We start from the raw sequence: 20897 nt of genomic DNA, 5'->3' as shown, positions 1-20897 counted from the left end.
TCTCTGGCCATTATATCACTTGTATCTGAGGAATAACACAATATCTGGTCACTATATCAGTTGTATCTAATGAATAACACGATATCTGGCCATTATATCACTTGTATCTGAGGAATAACACGATATCTGGCCATTATATCACTTGTATCTGAGGAATAACACAATATCTGGTCACTATATCACTTGTACCTGAGGAATAACACGATATCTGGCCATTATATCACTTGTATCTAATGAATAACACAATATCTGGCCATTATATCACTTGTACCTGAGGAATAACACGATATCTGGCCATTATGTCACTTGTATCTAATGAATAACACAATATCTGGCCATTATATCACTTGTATCTGAGGAATAACACGATATCTGGCCATTATATCACTTGTATCTAATAAATAACACAATATCTGGCCATTATATTACTTGTATCTGAGGAATAACACGATATCTGGTCATTATATCACTTGTATCTGAGGAATAACACGATATCTGGCCATTATATTACTTGTATCTGAGGAATAACACGATAACTGGTCATTATATCACTTGTATCTGAGGAATAACACGATATCTGGCCATTATATCACTTGAATCTGAGGAATAACACGATATCTGGCCATTACATCACTTGTATCTGAGGAATAACATGATATCCGGCCATTATATCACTTGTATGTGAGGAATAACACGATATCTGGCCATTATATCACTTGTATCTGAGGAATAACATGATATCTGGCCATTATATCACTTGTATCTAATGAATAACACGATATCTGGCCATTATATCACTTGTATCTGAGGAATAACACGATATCTGGCCATTATATCACTTGTATCTGAGGAATAACACAATATCTGGTCACTATATCACTTGTACCTGAGGAATAACACGATATCTGGCCATTATATCACTTGTATCTAATGAATAACACAATATCTGGCCATTATATCACTTGTACCTGAGGAATAACACGATATCTGGCCATTATGTCACTTGTATCTAATGAATAACACAATATCTGGCCATTATATCACTTGTATCTGAGGAATAACACGATATCTGGCCATTATATCACTTGTATCTAATAAATAACACAATATCTGGCCATTATATTACTTGTATCTGAGGAATAACACGATATCTGGTCATTATATCACTTGTATCTGAGGAATAACACGATATCTGGCCATTATATTACTTGTATCTGAGGAATAACACGATATCTGGTCATTATATCACTTGTATCTGAGGAATAACACGATATCTGGCCATTATATCACTTGTATCTGAGGAATAACACGATATCTGGCCATTATATCACTTGTATCTGAGGAATAACACGATATCTGGCCATTATATCACTTGTATCTGAGGAATAACACGATATCTGGCCATTATATCACTTGTATCTGAGGAATAACACGATATCTGGCCATTATATCACTTGTATCTGTGGAATAACACGATATCTGGCCATTATATCACTTGTGTCTGAGGAATAACACGATATCTGGCCATTATATCACTTGTATCTGAGGAATAACACGATATCTGGCCATTATATCACTTGTATCTGAGGAATAACACGATATCTGGCCATTATATCACTTGTATCTGAGGAATAACACGATATCTGGCCATTATATCACTTGTATCTGAGGAATAACACGATATCTGGCCATTATATCACTTGTATCTGAGGAATAACACGATATCTGGCCATTATATCACTTGTATCTGTGGAATAACACGATATCTGGCCATTATATCACTTGTATCTGAGGAATAACACGATATCTGGCCAGACTGCAGAGACCCGTGTGTCGTAACCAGTGCCTTCCCCCCGTCCCACCATTCCGTAATAAGACACCGACAATCCTGGATGGGTTGAACAGGTCGGTCACAGTTTTATTATTTGCAAAGTAGAGAAAGGCAATTACACATCGCGACGCACTCATTGCTGAAGGCCCCAGCCGATGACCGCTGGGCCAGCAAGCCGATGAGAGGTCACGAACCTTTGCCCCCCTCTACCTACCGCTGTGACGTATATAAAGAAAAAAATCATCATTTTTTTTTTTTTTTTTTTTTTAAATTTAAAATTCAAAACATTTTAACAGTAATTGCACAGTACATTTACCAGTTTATAAGGGAGGGAGGGTGGGACAACAGCTTCCAAGGGTCAGCCGGGGAGAAAGAGGGAGAACCTGGCCCCGTCACTAGAATTTAACCCCTGAGGGTGTGGCCTGACTCACCTCTTCTCCCCGGTTGGTCCGCTGGGCGTCCCAATCATGACCTCACCTGGGGGAGGTAGTGGGAGGGGGGAATTTGGCACTGCACAGATTTCCCCTCTAGCTGTCCCTTAGGAGCTCTGCAGTCAGAGGCACGTTCCTTATACAGTGCCGTGCCTACCAGACTGCAGAGACCCGTGTGTCGTAACCAGTGCCTTCCCCCCGTCCCACCATTCCGTAATAAGACACCGACAATCCTGGATGGGTTGAACAGGTCGGTCACAGTTTTATTATTTGCAAAGTAGAGAAAGGCAATTACACATCGCGACGCACTCATTGCTGAAGGCCCCAGCCGATGACCGCTGGGCCAGCAAGCCGATGAGAGGTCACGAACCTTTGCCCCCCTCTACCTACCGCCACGGAGGATCATGTGTATTACCTACACAAGACTCCGACCCCCACACAACATCCTTAGAGCCTGTTCAACACCATCCCGCAAACCCTCCAAACTTATGTTGAGCCCGATGTCCGTGAGGTGGATGCCATCCAGTCTTAGCAAAGCAAAATTGTTCCCTTCTCACTCTTGGTGTCGAACCACAATGTCGTACTTTTCTCACACAAACTTCGACATCTTTGTGTTAATCCTTTTTCTTGCATTTTCAATGGCTTTTACGTCCTTAGCTCCGTGCCAGACCGCTCGAGGTATTATCTCGGACCACACCACCGCCATATCTGGTAATAAACAGACAAAGCGATCGATGTCTGTTGACATTACTGTGTACAGCTCGGCCCCTTTCCGCTTCCCAAAATCATTGCCTCCGGCATGTAGGACCAGAACCACCGGCCCCTTGGCCCTCTTCGTGATGTCGACCATCTCCGGGAAGATCTGCCGCCACCGGAGCCCTCTGATGCCTCTCTAGTTGACTTCCAGATTCGGGAAGCCAAACTTGATTCCGCCCGGCCTCAGTTTGGCCCTTTTGCGCGCCCGGTAGACAAAAGAATGCCCCACTACCCGGACTGTGGACCTACAGCTGCCTGTAAGAGACAAAAAAGTGTTAAAGCAGGTCTGGTCTTATGTATCTTGCGAAGCATGCGGATTTCCAGCGGCCCATTCTCTGCACCTCAACTTCCGATACCCCCGCTCTAGCTGTTTCGGTAGCCGCCCCTATTCGGAAGGAATGTGTCCCATATTTTTTTTTTTTTTTTTTTTTTTTTTTTTGAGCCACGCCGACCGCCTCTAGGCACTGTGTAAAAATCGCTTGAAATTGATATTTTGTAAGAGGGGACCCATCGTTGTTTGAAAGAAAAAATCTACCCGGATGTATGACCATCGTATAGTGTTTAACTATTTTTAGCGGGCATATAGGGGCCGTCTGACGCCTTGACCAATCCATGTCCCCCTCCCGGTGGGGTCGCGTTTGGATCTACATACTCCAATGTGCAGAGCTTCGCTGCATATGACGAGGTCTTCGTTGATTAAACCGCCTACTGATGTTTTTTTTTTTTTTTTTTTTTTTTTTGACTGCGGCGCTAATTCACTGATGCGAAGCGCCCCGAAGAAGGCGATTGCGAACGCTGCAGATATCAGCGTTGCCTCGTATTGTGACTTGCACACTGATGAAGATATTGCAACTACGTCGTGCAGTAGCTTTAAGGAAACTGGGCGACGGCATTCCTGACTAGGTTGGAGCCCTTTCCAGCCTTTAACGGCTTGTTTGATGAGAAAATATTTGGTTATGTCCATCCACCCCAGCAGCTGAGAGAAGAAGGCTATTCCCGATAAATAACGGTACGCTAATGTCCCTGACGCACCTCTACGCCTGAGCCGTTCTAAGAGTTCTACAAAGACGTCGCATCTCGCCCGTTCGCACCTGTCGACTGGCGTTCCTTGAGTTAGTGAGCACCACTCCTCCCACGCCTTACCGTAAACCTGCCAAGTAGCCGGTGTCACTGAAGCACGGATCACGGGCATCAGTGATTGGCCACCATGTCCAAGAGGGAAGGAGGACATTGTAGGCCCGATGTTTGCGCCTTGGGGAGGAAGAGTTTGAATGCCTGCCAATCGGAAGATAACAAAGAGTTAACAATTTTATCATCTACAGATGCTGTAACGGCACCAGATGTTGTGTTTGAGGCATAATAGTGCTAGGTGGCGCAACAGCGCGAGTGCTGGCTGAGAAGAAGAGGGCATGCTGTTTAGAGCTATTGCTGTTCTCAGCTGTTTGGTTAGAAATCGGATGTTCGTATTTTCCAATTGAGCCCCCATGGCTCGATGCCAAGATCTCTACCAGTGCTGGGTCACGGCCCCATGCGGCCGTGGTCCATAGTTCAGGCCATTGGCCTTTTCACCACTGGTCCTTGTAGATTGCCGCAAAACCATCTGCAATATTTCCACCGACCCTTAGGCCTAAATCTTTGTTTGGCGTCCCCCGCGCCATAACGCATGTATGATGTCAAGTCCATAAATAATCTCATTTACTGTCCTCTGAGCATATTCCCGTGGACCTGTATTCATTGCCCGCATTATGAAACCATATTTCACCCATTCGTAAAGTCCACCTCAGGGACGCTTGTTCCACCGTCCGCCGGACCATTGAGTTCGCCAAAATGAAAACACTCACCGCTATCTGCTTCTGGCAGAGTGACTCCCATTGATGGAGGAACTCCTACTCCAGTGTAGTTTATTCTCATTTGCCGTAAAAGCCCGTTCGGCATTGCTTTATCATTGATTCGTCATAACTGTATTAACCGCCTTTTTTGGCATCGATTCAAGTAACCACCTTTTTCGGCATTAATTCCTTAGTGATCATACCATGCACACCGATTGCGTGTCGCAGGAGGAGTGACATCCGCCAACGGAGGAACTCCGACTCCTGTGTAGCTCATTTGTAAACCCTTCGGTTGAAGGATGAAAACCGGCTCCCGTTGGTTGGACTGGCTGGTAGCCCTGGGTGAAGATTCACTCAGGCTGTCAGTCAGCGATGGAGCACACAATGATTTTAATGGGCCCGCCATCGAGCCTAGTTCTACTCCTTTTTGAAAATCTTGGGAATTCGCGTGCTGATTTAAACTTGGGACTGTGCTCGAAGGGGATATAGAAGCCGTATTTAAAGCAGAAATGAGGTTGCTGCGCCGCTTCTTATTGGGATAACGGTTTAGCCATGGGCCATTGCGGTTAAGTTCACCGTGGTTTAAACGTCGCAGGCGCTCTGTTTTGCTTGGCGGGTACACCTGAATGCAGGGTGTCCACCTCCGCAGGAGGAGCATTCGTGTCTATATTTACAGGACCCTTGGAAGCGGCAGTATCCGTCGTTAAAAAGTAAGCCGGCCCCATGTCCGCGTCCGACCCCTGTATTCTGGCCTGCTGTTGCTGAGTGATAAGTGGTCGCTGATCAAAAGAGGGGCTGTTTTTTTGGGACAGCATGAATCGTAACCATACGTCCATCGCTTTCACTCCCCAGCCCAAGTCTGGTTGCAAGGCCAGCCGCCTGCGGAACTCCTCGTCGTACCGTTTCCATGCAGACCCGCCGTGACACTTATATGAATTATAGATTAGGGCCTGATAGATAAATAGTTCGGAACAGCGTTCTGAGTGCTTTTGGCCCATGATACAGCCGAGAAACGCGAAAGCCTGAAGCCAGTTATTCATCGTTTGCGCTATTTTTGGTTTGCCCTTATCTTGTAAACGCGCGGGATGAATTATATATTAGATCTTGGTAAATAAATAATTCGGAACAACGTTCTGGGTGATTTTAAATTATTTGCAATAGTTTGGCAAGGGTCTGGGTTTAAAAGGGATATAAAAGCAGTTTTTAGAACCGAAATATAGCAGTTCCGCCGCTGTAACCGCTCGCCTATTCTCCTTTCCTTGTCCACGGACTGTTGGTCGGCCGATAACAGTGACCATTTATCTACGCCAGCATTATCCCAAATTTTTTGCTTTGTCTCTAACTCAACGTGCGCTCCCAGTGGGCTAACACCACAGAAAAATGCATCCTTGTGCAGACTAGCTGCTTGGGTGGTGCTAGTGTCAGTTGGTACGCCTGGGCGTGTCAACTGCTGAACTAGGGTCTTAATAGCGGCTGCCAGCTCGCTTTCTCCCGCATTTTGTGTTGTAGAGTGCTCACCGATATCAAAGAACTCACCGCTGTCAGATGCGGGCCGAGTGTCTCCGGACGGAGGTACTCTGGCTCCTGCCGTGGCGCTGTCCTGGTGCTGGCCGCCCGCCCAGGAGGATGAAGATGGCGTGCCAGCGGCCAGCGCCGTGGCACGGGGATGTCTTCTGCTGCATTGTGTCTGGTGCCGAGCGTCCCCTGGAGAGGGAGGTGCTCCGGCTTCTATTGTTTTGATGGTTCGGTGCTGGCTGGTGGACCGGGGAGGTACGTATGGCGTGTCTCCCCGTGCGTCAGCCCAGGATGGAGCACGTGACGGATGACCTCTGTCGTGTGCTCGAGGATGGGGATGTATTCTGCTGCATTGTGTCTGGTGCCGAGCGTCCCCTGGAGAGGGAGGTGCTCCGGCTTCTATTGTTTTGATGGTTCGGTGCTGGCTGGTGGACCGGGGAGGTACGTATGGCATGTCTCCCCGTACGTCAGCCCAGGACGGAGCACGTGACGGATGACCTCTGTCGTGTGCTCGAGGACGAGAGGCTATTGGGGCTCCGATCTCTGCCTGGTCCGTAACGGGGGGTGTCAGTGTCTGTTCCCACCGGGTACCCGCTCTGGGTGTCCGGTGAGACCGCCGCCTTTCGGCATGCGACCGGTACCGCCCGTTGTAACTCCCCGATGTCTCTGAGCCAGTTGTGGATGGCTCCTGTGTGAGTGGTGTCGGCGTCTGGAGTGGGAATGCCGACAGCTAGAGGGACGGCGGGAACGGTGGTGGGAGTCTACTGATGAGGGTGAGGACGATCTGCGGCATCTATGCCTGTGATCGCCCTGTATCGGGGTTGCGTTAGGTGCATTTACCTCGGGAGTAGGGGGGACGTTACCTTGGCCGTGGGGCGTGAGTGGCGGTGCAGGGAGTAGGGCAGGGAAGGTGCGGAGACTATTAGGCTGGCACCGCAGGGTGAGCGCAGAAGGGCGGGGACAGATAGGAAACTGTCTGCGATTTGCGTTTGGGAGCATGGGGGTGTTGGGGGCGCGTAATTTATTGCAGCTGTGTTAGTGTTTGGTGCGACCGTGTGCGTGTTTTGGCGCGTACATTCCTGGCTGCGGAGCGTGCTGGCTGGTCTCGATAGACCAGTCATCATGCTCCGCGGCCGTGTTCGTGGCTCTGGCCCCCGACCGCCTGCTCCCCCGCACAGGCAACGCCGATGTGCCTGCTGGGGGGACATGGCGGGCAAGGGGTGGGCTGGCCAGAGGCCCACGGTGGTGCAGTCCTGTTCTGGCAGGGGCCGGTCCAGCGCTCGGTGGTGGGTACTGGCACGGGGGGCTAGTGAGCGCTGTCTGTGAGGCGCCCCCCGACCGATTTGGCGGGTTGGGGCCCCCACAGGCTAACGCTGCGCTGCTGCTTTCCGGGGAGTAAGTGGGCGGGGCTTGGCGGTCCCATGCCGGGGGTGTTGGTGGCGCGTAATTTATTGTAGTTATGTTCGTGCTTGGTGCGACTGTGTGCATGCTTGGTGCGCACTCTCCTGGCTGCAGAGCGCGCTGGCCGGTCCGGTTAGACCGGTCATCGCGCTCTGCGGCCATGTGGTGGGCTCTGGCCCCTGACCCCCCGCCCCCCCGGCCCAGGCAACGCTGATGTGCCTGCTGGGGGGGACATTGCGGGCCAGGAGTGGGCTGGCCGGAGGTCCACGGTAGTGTAGAACCGGAGTGGTTGGGGCCGGTGCGGCGCTGCGCAGCGTAGCTCGGTCCTGGCCTGTCATGTAATTAGGCCTGGGCACCGAGGAGAAGGGAGAGGGAGCTAGCAGAGCTCCAGCTGCAGGACCGGAAGTTTGTGCCCGCAAACCGGAAGTGGGCGGGGCTTCGCCAGATCGCGATGCAGGGCCCGCTGGCTGCCTGAAGCCGGGACCTGAAACACCCAGACAGCGGCCCCTGCATGGCGCCCCCCCCGCAGCAGCGACAGATGGAGCGGGAGCGGGGGGGGGCACATCGGGTCGGGAGCGCCGGACCGCCGCCAACATGAAGACGCTCCGGGGGGTGGGAGGACCGAGCGGCGCGCCTGCCTGCCTCCCACAGCTGCAGCCATGGGAGCGGTGGACAGCATGGGGGAGGAGGTGAGCGGGGACCGGGTAGCGAAGCCTCTATGGCAGGGGGAGAGCCCGGAGCAAGACTGGAGCCCGAGGGATGAAGGGGAGGCCAGCGGTCCGGGCTGGAGTGTGGGGCCGGGCAAAGCGGTGGGGGCCCGAAGGAGCGCGGGAACATGCAGGGCCGACGAACTCAGCGGCACGGGAAGGGATGGGGGCCCAGAGGCTGTGTGAGACGACTGCAGCCTGGGAACGGATGGCGCCCCTGGGGAAGGGAAGAGGCCTGCGGTGCAGTCAGTGGGTCCTGAGAGGGCACAGGGAGGTGAGTCCCCAGGCTGGATGCAAAATCTCTTAACCATTCCTCACCTTCCTGTGCTGCTCTCCGCCGCAGGCCTCAAACAAAGCTTCGGACATGGCTGCAGGGACAACAGCTTCCAAGGGTCAGCCGGGGAGAAAGAGGGAGAACCTGGCCCCGTCACTAGAATTTAACCCCTGAGGGTGTGGCCTGACTCACCTCTTCTCCCCGGTTGGTCCGCTGGGCGTCCCAATCATGACCTCACCTGGGGGAGGTAGTGGGAGGGGGGAATTTGGCACTGCACAGATTTCCCCTCTAGCTGTCCCTTAGGAGCTCTGCAGTCAGAGGCACGTTCCTTATACAGTGCCGTGCCTACCATTATATCACTTGTATCTGTGGAATAACACGATCTCTGGCCATTATATCACTTGTACCTGAGGAATAACACGATCTCTGGCCATTATATCACTTGTATCTGAGGAATAACACAATATCTGGTCATGATATCACTTGTATCTGAGGAATAACACGATCTCTGGCCATTATATCACTTGTATCTGAGGAATAACACGATCTCTGGCCATTATATCACTTGTATCTGAGGAATAACACAATCTCTGGCCATTATATCACTTGTATCTGAGGAATAACACGATATCTGGCCATTATATCACTTGTATCTGTGGAATAACACGATATCTAGCCATTATATCACTTGTACCTGAGGAATAACACGATATCTGGCCATTATATCACTTGTATCTGAGGAATAATACGATATCTGGCCATTATATCACTTGTATCTAATGAATAACTCGATATCTGGCCATTATATCACTTGTACCTTCGGAATAACACGATATCTGGCCATTATATCACTTGTATCTGAGGAATAACACGATATCTGGCCATTATATCACCTGTACCTGAGGAATAACACGATATCTGGCCATTATATCACTTGTACCTGAGGAATAACAGGATATCTGGCCATTATATCACTTGTATCTAATGAATAACACAATATCTGGCCATTATATCACTTGTACCTGAGGAATAACACGATATCTGGCCATTATATCACTTGTGTCTAATGAATAACATGATATCTAGCCATTATATCACTTGTATCTGAGGAATAACACGATATCTGGCCATTACATCACTTGTATCTGAGGAATAACACGATATCTGGCCATTATATCACTTGTACCTGAGGAATAACACGATATACGGCCATTATATCACTTGTATCTGAGGAATAACACGATATCTGGCCATTATATCACTTGTATCTGAGGAATAACACGATATCTGGCCATTATATCACTTGTATCTGTGGAATAACACGATATCTGGCCATTATATCACTTGTATCTGAGGAATAACACAATATCTGGTCACTATATCACTTGTATCTAATGAATAACACGATATCTGGCCATTATATCAATTGTATCTGAGGAATAACACGATATCTGGCCATTATATCACTTGTACCTGAGGAATAACACGATATCTGGCTATTATATCACTTGTATCTGAGGAATAACACGATATCTGGCCATTATATCACTTGTACCGGAGGAATAACACGATATCTGGCCATTATATCACTTGTATCTAATGAATAACACAATATCTGGCCATTATATCACTTGTACCTGAGGAATAACACGATATCTGGCCATTATATCACTAGTGTCTAATGAATAACACGATATCTAGCCATTATGTCACTTGTATCTAATGAATAACACGATATCTAGCCATTATATCACTTGTATCTGAGGAATAACACGATATCTGGCCATTATATCACTTGTATCTGAGGAATAACACGATATCTGGCCATTATATCACTTGTATCTGAGGAATAACACAATCTCTGGCCATTATATCACTTGTACCTGAGGAATAACACGATATCTGGCCATTATATCACTTGTATCTGAGGAATAACACGATATCTGGCCATTATATCACTTGTATCTAATGAATAACACGATATCTGGCCATTATATCACTTGCTCCTGAGGAATAACACGATATCTGGTCATTATATCACTTGTATCTGAGGAATAACACGATATCTGGCCATTATATCACTTGTATCTGAGGAATAACACGATATCTGGCCATTATATCACTTGTATCTGAGGAATAACACGATATCTGGCCATTATATCACTTGTATCTGAGGAATAACACGATATCTGGCCATTATATCACTTGTATCTAATGAATAACACGATATCTGGCCATTATATCACTTGCACCTGAGGAATAACATGATATCTGGTCATTATATCACTTGTATCTGAGGAATAACACGATATCTGGCCATTATATTACTTGTATCTGAGGAATAACATGATATCTGGTCAGTATATCACTTGTATCTAATAAATAACACAATATCTGGCCATTATATTACTTGTATCTGAGGAATAACACGATATCTGGCCATTACATTACTTGTATCTGAGGAATAACATGATATCTGGTCATTATATCACTTGTATCTGAGGAATAACACGATATCTGGCCATTATATCACTTGTATCTGAGGAATAACACGATATCTGGCCATTATATCACTTGTATCTGAGGAATAACACGATATCTGGCCATTATATCACTTGTATCTGAGGAATAACACGATATCTGGCCATTATATCACTTGTATCTGAGGAATAACACGATATCTGGCCATTATATCACTTGTATCTGAGGAATAACACGATATCTGGCCATTATATCACTTGTATCTGAGGAATAACACGATATCTGGCCATTATATCACTTGTATCTGTGGAATAACACGATATCTGGCCATTATATCACTTGTATCTGAGGAATAACACGATATCTGGCCATTATATCACTTGTATCTGTGGAATAACACGATATCTGGCCATTATATCACTTGTACCTGAGGAATAACACGATATCTGGCCATTATATCACTTGTATCTGAGGAATAACACAATACCTGGTCATGATATCACTTGTATCTGAGGAATAACACGATCTCTGGCCATTATATCACTTGTATCTGAGGAATAACACGATCTCTGGCCATTATATCACTTGTATCTGAGGAATAACACAATCTCTGGCCATTATATCACTTGTACCTGAGGAATAACACGATATCTGGCCATTATATCACTTGTATCTGAGGAATAACACGATATCTGGCCATTATATCACTTGTATCTAATGAATAACACGATATCTGGCCATTATATCACTTGCACCTGAGGAATAACACGATATCTGGCCATTATATCACTTGTATCTGAGGAATAACACGATATCTGGCCATTATATCACTTGTACCTGAGGAATAACACAATATCTGGTCATGATATCACTTGTATCTGAGGAATAACACGATCTCTGGCCATTATATCACTTGTATCTGAGGAATAACACGATCTCTGGCCATTATATCACTTGTATCTGAGGAATAACACAATCTCTGGCCATTATATCACTTGTATCTGAGGAATAACACGATATCTGGCCATTATATCACTTGTACCTGAGGAATAACACGATATCTGGCCATTACATCACTTGTATCTGAGGAATAACATGATATCTGGCCATTATGTCACTTGTATCTGAGGAATAACACGACATCTGGCCATTATATCACTTGTATCTGAGGAATAACACGATATCTGGCCATTATATCACTTGTATCTGAGGAAAAACACGATATCTGGCCATTATATCACTTGTATCTGAGGAATAACACGATATCTGGCCATTATATCACTTTTATCTGAGGAAAAACACGATATCTGGTGTCACGATATGGTATGAAATATCATAAGTTAGTTTTCTTGCTAGCATGCAGGGGCTAAACCCCCCCTCTCTCTGGTTCTCTTTCCTTCCCTGTGGTTCTAACTGTCTGTGTAGCAGAGCTTGCCTTGTGGGGGAGTTTTATTGACGGAAGGTATTTACGACGGTCATAGCTGCAAGGGAAATTTGTGTTAGCAGGAACTGTTAGAGAAACTTCTAGAATCATGAAAGTCTTTTGTTCCATTTTTGTAAGATATTACGCAAACCGTTTACGTTAAAAACACGAAAATAGATGTTCTTATTCTCTCTCGGTGGATCTATCAATGACTCTAATCACAGGCTTGTAGCTCCCTCTGGTGAAGAAGTAGGGATTGCTCTGTAAATAATAGGACATATTTGATCTCATAAGAAAGCTCATGTTAATACAAGCTGAATGCTGGGTGTGCTATGATTCTGATATGTACTGGAACGGAGTTATAAGCATTAGACCAATTTGTATTCAAAGTACTCAGACTGAAAGGTAGGAGGATCTGGAAAAGCCAGCCCTTTCTGTGATGTCACTAGCTGTAGGTCTTAAGTTTGTGGCCAGATCCCCAGCTCCTTCTTCTTGTCTTTTCCTGTGAGGCCTGAGCAGCACGACAAATGAGCTGGGATGTCTGGTTGCCTGCAATGCAATGATCTGAGAATATGTGAGTGTTATCTTTTCTTCATTTAATCCTTTTATTTTCATAATTACCTTGTACATATTTGCAATTGTCTCATTTGTAACATCTTTGTAAAATATTTTATAAACACTGCCTAAAAATCATTTATGGGGTATACTCTTTAATACTAGTTCGTTCTTCCTGCCCTAAACCGTACCCTGTCTCTGAAGGGAATTACGCTACTATTTTGGGGGTTAGCAGCCGAACCCGGTTAATCGGCGCTGGTGGCAGCTTACCGTGTGCCGGCTGTTGGGGGGTCACTGTAGCGACTGCGGCTTGATAATTATTGTTCCTGCCTGAGTGGGAGTAGTTATCGCGTTGCTGTAGTGCGCCCAATAGCCAGTACATAGCAGGCAGCCTTTCTGGCGACTAATCACCCTAGGTGCAGTACCTAATCTGACCTGAGAGTAAGGGGGGCGCCAGAGAGCTGCAAGTGTTAAGTGGAACTGTAAGCGGGATAGACACAAATCCCTGCAGTTCATGGTATACTGAAGAGCAGTGGGATACCTAAAATAAGCCCCTGCTGTAAACTAAGAGGTCAATAGCCTCGTGTGTGTTTTTTCATCACATTGTGGCAGTGGAGGGATAACAGGATAAGCCCCCCTGCACATGTGATAGCCGTCTGCTGGCCTAAAGTCACCCCAATCCGTGACATATTGTGGGCAGCGGCTAAGGGATCTTGACAGTCACGGTGTGAATCGTGACAAATTGGTGGCAAGGCGGTGGGATATTAGAGCATTAGTGATTTGGTTTGAGCAATCATTCCTCTCACTAAAAACTTGCAGAAAGTTCTTGCGAGAACTCTGCGCAAATAAGTTTGGAGAACGAACTCAGTGTTTATTAGTTGTGAGACAATTGTGTACTGGTAATTATCCCTTCCCTTTTTCTTCGTTTTTCTATCCTATCTTTTATTTGGCAACCATGGTTGTGCTGGGAGAAACCTTTTATGAGCAGCAGACCAAAGACACCCTTGTGGCCTTGTGCAAGTCACAGCACATTGACTATGCAAACAAAAACAAAAGCCAACTGGTCGCAGTCCTGATGCAATGGGAAGCCGCTCTAGACCACTCACAGAGCCCAGAAGCCGCAGATGCCAGCACCAGCGAACATGGTGCTGCAGCAGAGGTCCAACCACTGAATGCTCGCCCCGTTAGCAATCCGGGCGAATTGGACCCCCACCTGCAGGCAGCCTTGAAAGAATTCCCCACTGACGACCATGAGGGACGTCGGCAGCTGATTCAGCAATACCGACAGGAGGCTGAGGCCCGAGCCGAGCGAGAGGCCCAGCGAGAGGCCGAGAGAGCTGAGCGAGAGGCCCAGCGAGAGGCCGAGAGAGCTGAGCGAGAGGCCCAGCGAGCCGAGCGAGAGGCCCAAGCGGAGCGGGAGTACCAGCTGCAGATGGCCCAACTGCAAATGCAGGGGTCGTCCCAGTCCAGCCGTGAGCCCAGCAGCGCTCAGACGCCAAAGCCCCGGCCCGACCACTTTCCTGTTATGGAAAAGGATGGGGACTTGGACACTTTTCTGCGGGCCTTTGAGAAAGCCTGCAGGCAGTACCAGCTGCCTACACAAGAATGGGCACGGTACCTGACACCAGGGCTGAGAGGAAAAGCTCTGGAAGCGTTTGCTGCACTCCCTCAAGAACAAGATGGTGACTATGAGGCCATCAAGCAGGCTCTGATAGCCAAGTACCAGCTTACACCCGAGGTGTACCGTAAAAAGTTCCGGACCCTCCAACGTGGCCCACACGACAGTTACAGTGATGTGGTGCATGGACTGGGGACCCACTTTGACCAGTGGACCCAAGGACTGTCAGTGACCACCTTTGTACAGCTGCGAGACCTGATGATCAAAGACCAGTTCTTCCGTCTTTGCCCAACTGAGGTGCGACAGTTTGTGATGGACAGAGAACCCAAAGACAAAGAAAGCAGCGCAGATTGCCGATGCCTATGAGGCCAACCGTAGATCGGAAGTGCGGAAGCCAGTCACCACCAGCTGGAGAGGGGGTAAGCCTGCAGCCAACGCCAGTACCCCTGCCAGCCAACACACCAGAGGTCCTGTCCCCGTGGCCAACAGCACCAGACCTACCACCGAACTTCGGCAGTGTTACCACTGCAGGCAGACTGGACACCTCAGTCACCAATGTCCAGCCAAGCAGAAGAACCCCTCATCCCAGGGCCTAATGCAGCTGTTCTTTTGGTGGGTGGTGTGGTTGGGAGGGTGTGTGACAACGTACAGCCCGTCACTGTGGGAGGTCGTGTTGCTACAGGCCTCAAGGACACCGGGGCTGAACGAACCCTCATCCGACCCGAACTGGCGGCCCCTGAAGAAATCATTCCGGGGAAAACCCTAACTGTCACTGGGATTGGGGGCATCAGCTGTCCCTTGCCAATGGCCCGGGTTTTTATTAATTGGGGTGCCGGGAGCGGGGTGAAGGAAGTGGGGCTGTCTGATAATTTGCCCACTGATGTTTTGTTGGGGACTGATTTGGGGAGGTTGGTTGCATACTTCGTGGATGACCCTCCTCCCCAATCTACTAATGAGGGTAAAGTTAACCCTGATGATGATGATGATGATGGGAAATCGCATGTGTTACCTGACCATGCTTTATCTTGTAGTGATGCATCTGTTAACCATTTTTTCCCTAGGATTGATGGTGAAAATGTTGTACCTGTGCCAACTGTATCTGATAATAATGTTTCTGTGAAAGTTGATGTGTCCATAGGTACAGGAGTGCTCAGCCACGTCGCTCTGCGGAGTAAGACGGCTGAGGAACCCCTAGCAGGGGCAAGTGTCGGTGCTACAAGAAATGGGGAGATACATGGGAACCGTGAGGAAGGTGATGCCATGCAATTGACCAGTGCCACCGAGGAAGGTAACTGGCCCATAAGTAGCAATGCTCCTGAGGTAATGGGGGTGGATGGGGAGGTAGAGCCCATAGCAGCATCAGCTGATGGGTCTGTAGAAATCCCCGGGGAGACAGCCTACGTAGCTGCTGTCACCCGCAGTCAGAGTGCCCGGAACGCAGATACCTGTCTGCCTTCCGGACCCTCCTCAGTCATCAGTGTGACTGACCCAGAGGTGGACCCAGAGCAGGTCCCAGAGGGCTCCCGTGGGGAAGGGACCCTGACATCGCTTTTGGCTTCCCCTAGCCAGGAGTTTCAGGCCGCTCTGCACACAGATGCGAGCCTAGAGAGTTTGAGACAACTCGCCGGGACGTCATTCTCCGAGACTGATAAGGAGAAGGTGTTCTGGGAAGGAGGAAGGTTGTACCGGGAGACAGTACCCGGAGAATCACAAAAGGAGTGGTTGAGGGAAAGACAGCTGGTCGTCCCACAGCAATTCCGGGGTGAGTTGTTGCGGATTGCCCATAAGATCCCGCTAGCTGGACACTTGGGGATCAGCAAAACTAAGGCCCGGCTGTCTCAACACTTCTATTGGCCTAAGATGGGGACAGATGTGTCAAACTACTGCCGCTCCTGTGTCACCTGTCAAAGAGTGGGGAAGGCGGGGCCTGCTCTTAAGGCTCCCCTGATCCCTTTGCCAGTGATAGAGGAGCCTTTCCAGAGGATTGCGGTGGACATTGTGGGCCCGCTGGCCGTCTCCAGCAGCTCTGGAAAGCGATTTATTCTTACTGTGGTAGACTACGCTACCCGGTACCCAGAGGCAGTAGCTCTGTCGTCAACTAGGGCAGATAAGGTGGCGGATGCCCTGTTGGCTATCTTTTCACGGGTAGGATTTCCCAGGGAAATGCTTACTGATCGAGGGACCCAATTTATGTCTCACCTAATGGAGGCTCTCTGTAAGAAAATGCAGGTGAAGCACCTGGTATCGAGTGCGTATCACCCACAGACCAATGGCTTGTGTGAACGTTTCAATGGTACCCTCAAACAGATGCTACGCATGCTGGTTGAGACACAAGGGCGCGACTGGGAGCGGTACCTCCCACACCTGCTATTTGCTTACCGAGAGGTTCCGCAGGCCTCGACGGGGTTCTCCCCCTTCGAGCTCCTGTATGGCAGGCGAGTCCGGGGACCCCTTGGGTTGGTAAGAGAATCCTGGGAAGAGGAGCCGAACCCTTCTGAAGTGTCCATAGTGGAGTATGTCATGCGCTTCCGTGACAAGATGCAGACCTTGACGCAGTTGGTGCATGGCAACATGACGCAGGCTCAGGCTGATCAGAAGCACTGGTACGACCAGAACGCCCGAGAGCGGACCTACCACGTGGGTCAAAAGGTGTGGGTGCTGGTTCCTGTACCAACAGATAAGCTTCAGGCAGCCTGGGAGGGCCCATACGTCGTCCACCAACAGCTCAACCCGGTCACCTACGTGGTCACGCTTGACCACGCTCGGGGTAGGCGAAAGGCCTTTCACGTCAACATGATGAAGGCTCATCACGAACGTGAACCTTTCGTCCTACCGGTCTGCAGCTTACCCGAAGACGGGGAGGAAGACACCCTCCTGGACATGCTGGCCCAAGCCAAGGCCCGTGGGTCCATTGAGGACGTGGAGGTGAGCGCCTCGCTAGATGAACCACAGCGGTTGCAGTTGCAAACCACACTGGAACCCTTCCGGGTCGTGTTCTCCAACCGGCCTGGAAGGACTGAGTTAGCGGTCCATGAGGTGGACACCGGGAATCACGCCCCACTACGGCGAACACCCTATCGAATCTCTGACCAGGTGCAGCAGATTATGTGCCAGGAGATCGATGAGATGTTACAGCTGGGGGTGATTCGACGGTCAAAGAGCGCGTGGGCCTCACCTGTAGTTCTCGTGCCAAAGAAGGACCGGACCACCCGGTTCTGCGTGGACTACAGGGGGCTCAACGCCATTACAGCCTCTGACGCGCACCCAATGCCGCGCATCGAGGAGCTGCTTGAGAAGTTAGCTGGCGCAGAATACCTGACAATAATGGATCTGAGTCGCGGATACTGGCAGATTCCCCTGAGCCCCGAGGCGCAGGAGAAGTCCGCCTTTATCACACCCTTTGGACTGTACGAGTCCACGGTCATGCCCTTTGGCATGAAGAATGCCCCTGCCACTTTCCAGCGGATGGTCAATCTCCTGCTTCAGGGACTGGAGAAGTACGCTGTGGCGTACTTAGATGACATTGCCATCTTCAGTCCCTCCTGGGATGAACACCTGCAGCATCTCGAGGAGGTGCTCGGGCGAATTCACCGAGCAGGACTGACCATCAAGCCGGGAAAGTGCCAGATGGGCATGAGGGAGGTTCACTACCTGGGGCACCGGGTAGGCGGAGGCACCCTGAAACCGGAGCCTGACAAAGTGGGCGTGATCGTGAACTGGCCCACTCCCAGGAACAAGAAACAGGTGATGTCCTTCCTGGGCACTGCAGGGTACTATAGGCGCTTCGTGCAGCACTATAGTAGCCTGGCAAAACCTTTGACGGACCTCACCAGGAAGAAGCTACCCCACATCGTCAACTGGACAGATGGCTGTGAGGGGGCCTTCCAGGCGTTGAAAACCGCGCTGTGCAACGCCCCTGTGTTGAAAGCAGTCGACAGCAGTCGACCATTCTTGGTACAGACCGACGCCAGCGAGTTTGGCCTTGGTGCTGTGCTCAGCCAGGTGGACTCGGAGGACCAAGAGCACCCCGTGTTGTACCTGAGCCGGAAACTTTTGCCGAGGGAAGTGGCCTACTCCACCATTGAGAAGGAGTGCCTGGCCATAGTCTGGGCCCTGCAGCGCTTGCAGCCCTACTTGTACGGGCGCACCTTCACTGTGGTGACCGACCACGACCCTCTGCGCTGGCTAAGCACCATGTGTGGAACCAATGGCAGGTTGCTACGCTGGAGCCTTGCCCTTCATTACCATGCTCTTTGCCCTTCAGCAATTTGACTTCACCATTAAACACAAAGCGGGCAAAGAGCATGGTAATGCAGATGGACTCTCCCGCCAGGGTGAACCCACGGAGGTGCGCATGGAGGCATACCGAGAGGTCCTGCCGCCGTAGCGCACGCCAAAAGGGGGAGGTGTCACGATATGGTATGAAATATCATAAGTTAGTTTTCTTGCTAGCATGCAGGGGCTAAACCCCCCCTCTCTCTGGTTCTCTTTCCTTCCCTGTGGTTCTAACTGTCTGTGTAGCAGAGCTTGCCTTGTGGGGGAGTTTTATTGACGGAAGGTATTTACGACGGTCATAGCTGCAAGGGAAATTTGTGTTAGCAGGAACTGTTAGAGAAACTTCTAGAATCATGAAAGTCTTTTGTTCCATTTTTGTAAGATATTACGCAAACCGTTTACGTTAAAAACACGAAAATAGATGTTCTTATTCTCTCTCGGTGGATCTATCAATGACTCTAATCACAGGCTTGTAGCTCCCTCTGGTGAAGAAGTAGGGATTGCTCTGTAAATAATAGGACATATTTGATCTCATAAGAAAGCTCATGTTAATACAAGCTGAATGCTGGGTGTGCTATGATTCTGATATGTACTGGAACGGAGTTATAAGCATTAGACCAATTTGTATTCAAAGTACTCAGACTGAAAGGTAGGAGGATCTGGAAAAGCCAGCCCTTTCTGTGATGTCACTAGCTGTAGGTCTTAAGTTTGTGGCCAGATCCCCAGCTCCTTCTTCTTGTCTTTTCCTGTGAGGCCTGAGCAGCACGACAAATGAGCTGGGATGTCTGGTTGCCTGCAATGCAATGATCTGAGAATATGTGAGTGTTATCTTTTCTTCATTTAATCCTTTTATTTTCATAATTACCTTGTACATATTTGCAATTGTCTCATTTGTAACATCTTTGTAAAATATTTTATAAACACTGCCTAAAAATCATTTATGGGGTATACTCTTTAATACTAGTTCGTTCTTCCTGCCCTAAACCGTACCCTGTCTCTGAAGGGAATTACGCTACTATTTTGGGGGTTAGCAGCCGAACCCGGTTAATCGGCGCTGGTGGCAGCTTACCGTGTGCCGGCTGTTGGGGGGTCACTGTAGCGACTGCGGCTTGATAATTATTGTTCCTGCCTGAGTGGGAGTAGTTATCGCGTTGCTGTAGTGCGCCCAATAGCCAGTACATAGCAGGCAGCCTTTCTGGCGACTAATCACCCTAGGTGCAGTACCTAATCTGACCTGAGAGTAAGGGGGGCGCCAGAGAGCTGCAAGTGTTAAGTGGAACTGTAAGCGGGATAGACACAAATCCCTGCAGTTCATGGTATACTGAAGAGCAGTGGGATACCTAAAATAAGCCCCTGCTGTAAACTAAGAGGTCAATAGCCTCGTGTGTGTTTTTTCATCACATTGTGGCAGTGGAGGGATAACAGGATAAGCCCCCCTGCACATGTGATAGCCATCTGCTGGCCTAAAGTCACCCCAATCCGTGACATATTGTGGGCAGCGGCTAAGGGATCTTGACAGTCACGGTGTGAATCGTGACATCTGGCCATTACATCACTTGTATCTGAGGAATAACACGATATCTGGCCATTATATCACTTGTATGTAATGAATAACACAATATCTGGCCATTATATCACTTGTATCTAATGAATAACACAATATCTGGCCATTATATCACTTGTATCTGAGGAATAACACGATATCTGGTCATTATATCACTTGTATCTAATGAGTAACACGATATTCGGCCATTATATCACTTGCATCTAATGAGTAACACGATATCTGGTCATTATATCA

General features: G+C 48.8%; 1 protein-coding gene and 1 long non-coding RNA gene across 2 annotated transcripts in view; one reads left to right on the top strand and one right to left on the bottom strand.

Moving 5' to 3' along the window:
• Positions 1-20897, top strand: part of LOC143804128 (class I histocompatibility antigen, F10 alpha chain-like) — a 604087-nt gene that overhangs the window by 456400 nt on the left and 126790 nt on the right. The gene's annotated exons all lie outside the window — the stretch shown is intronic.
• Positions 1894-7109, bottom strand: LOC143804101 (uncharacterized). Its single transcript, XR_013220969.1, has 2 exons — positions 6384-7109; positions 1894-3273 (listed from the first exon to the last, which is right to left on the bottom strand). It is a non-coding gene; the product is annotated as an uncharacterized LOC143804101 (long non-coding RNA).

The sequence above is a fragment of the Ranitomeya variabilis genome, chromosome 1 (genome assembly GCF_051348905.1).
Source record: "Ranitomeya variabilis isolate aRanVar5 chromosome 1, aRanVar5.hap1, whole genome shotgun sequence".
NCBI lineage: Eukaryota > Metazoa > Chordata > Amphibia > Anura > Dendrobatidae > Ranitomeya > Ranitomeya variabilis.
This window is presented reverse-complemented; position numbering and strand designations above follow the sequence as displayed.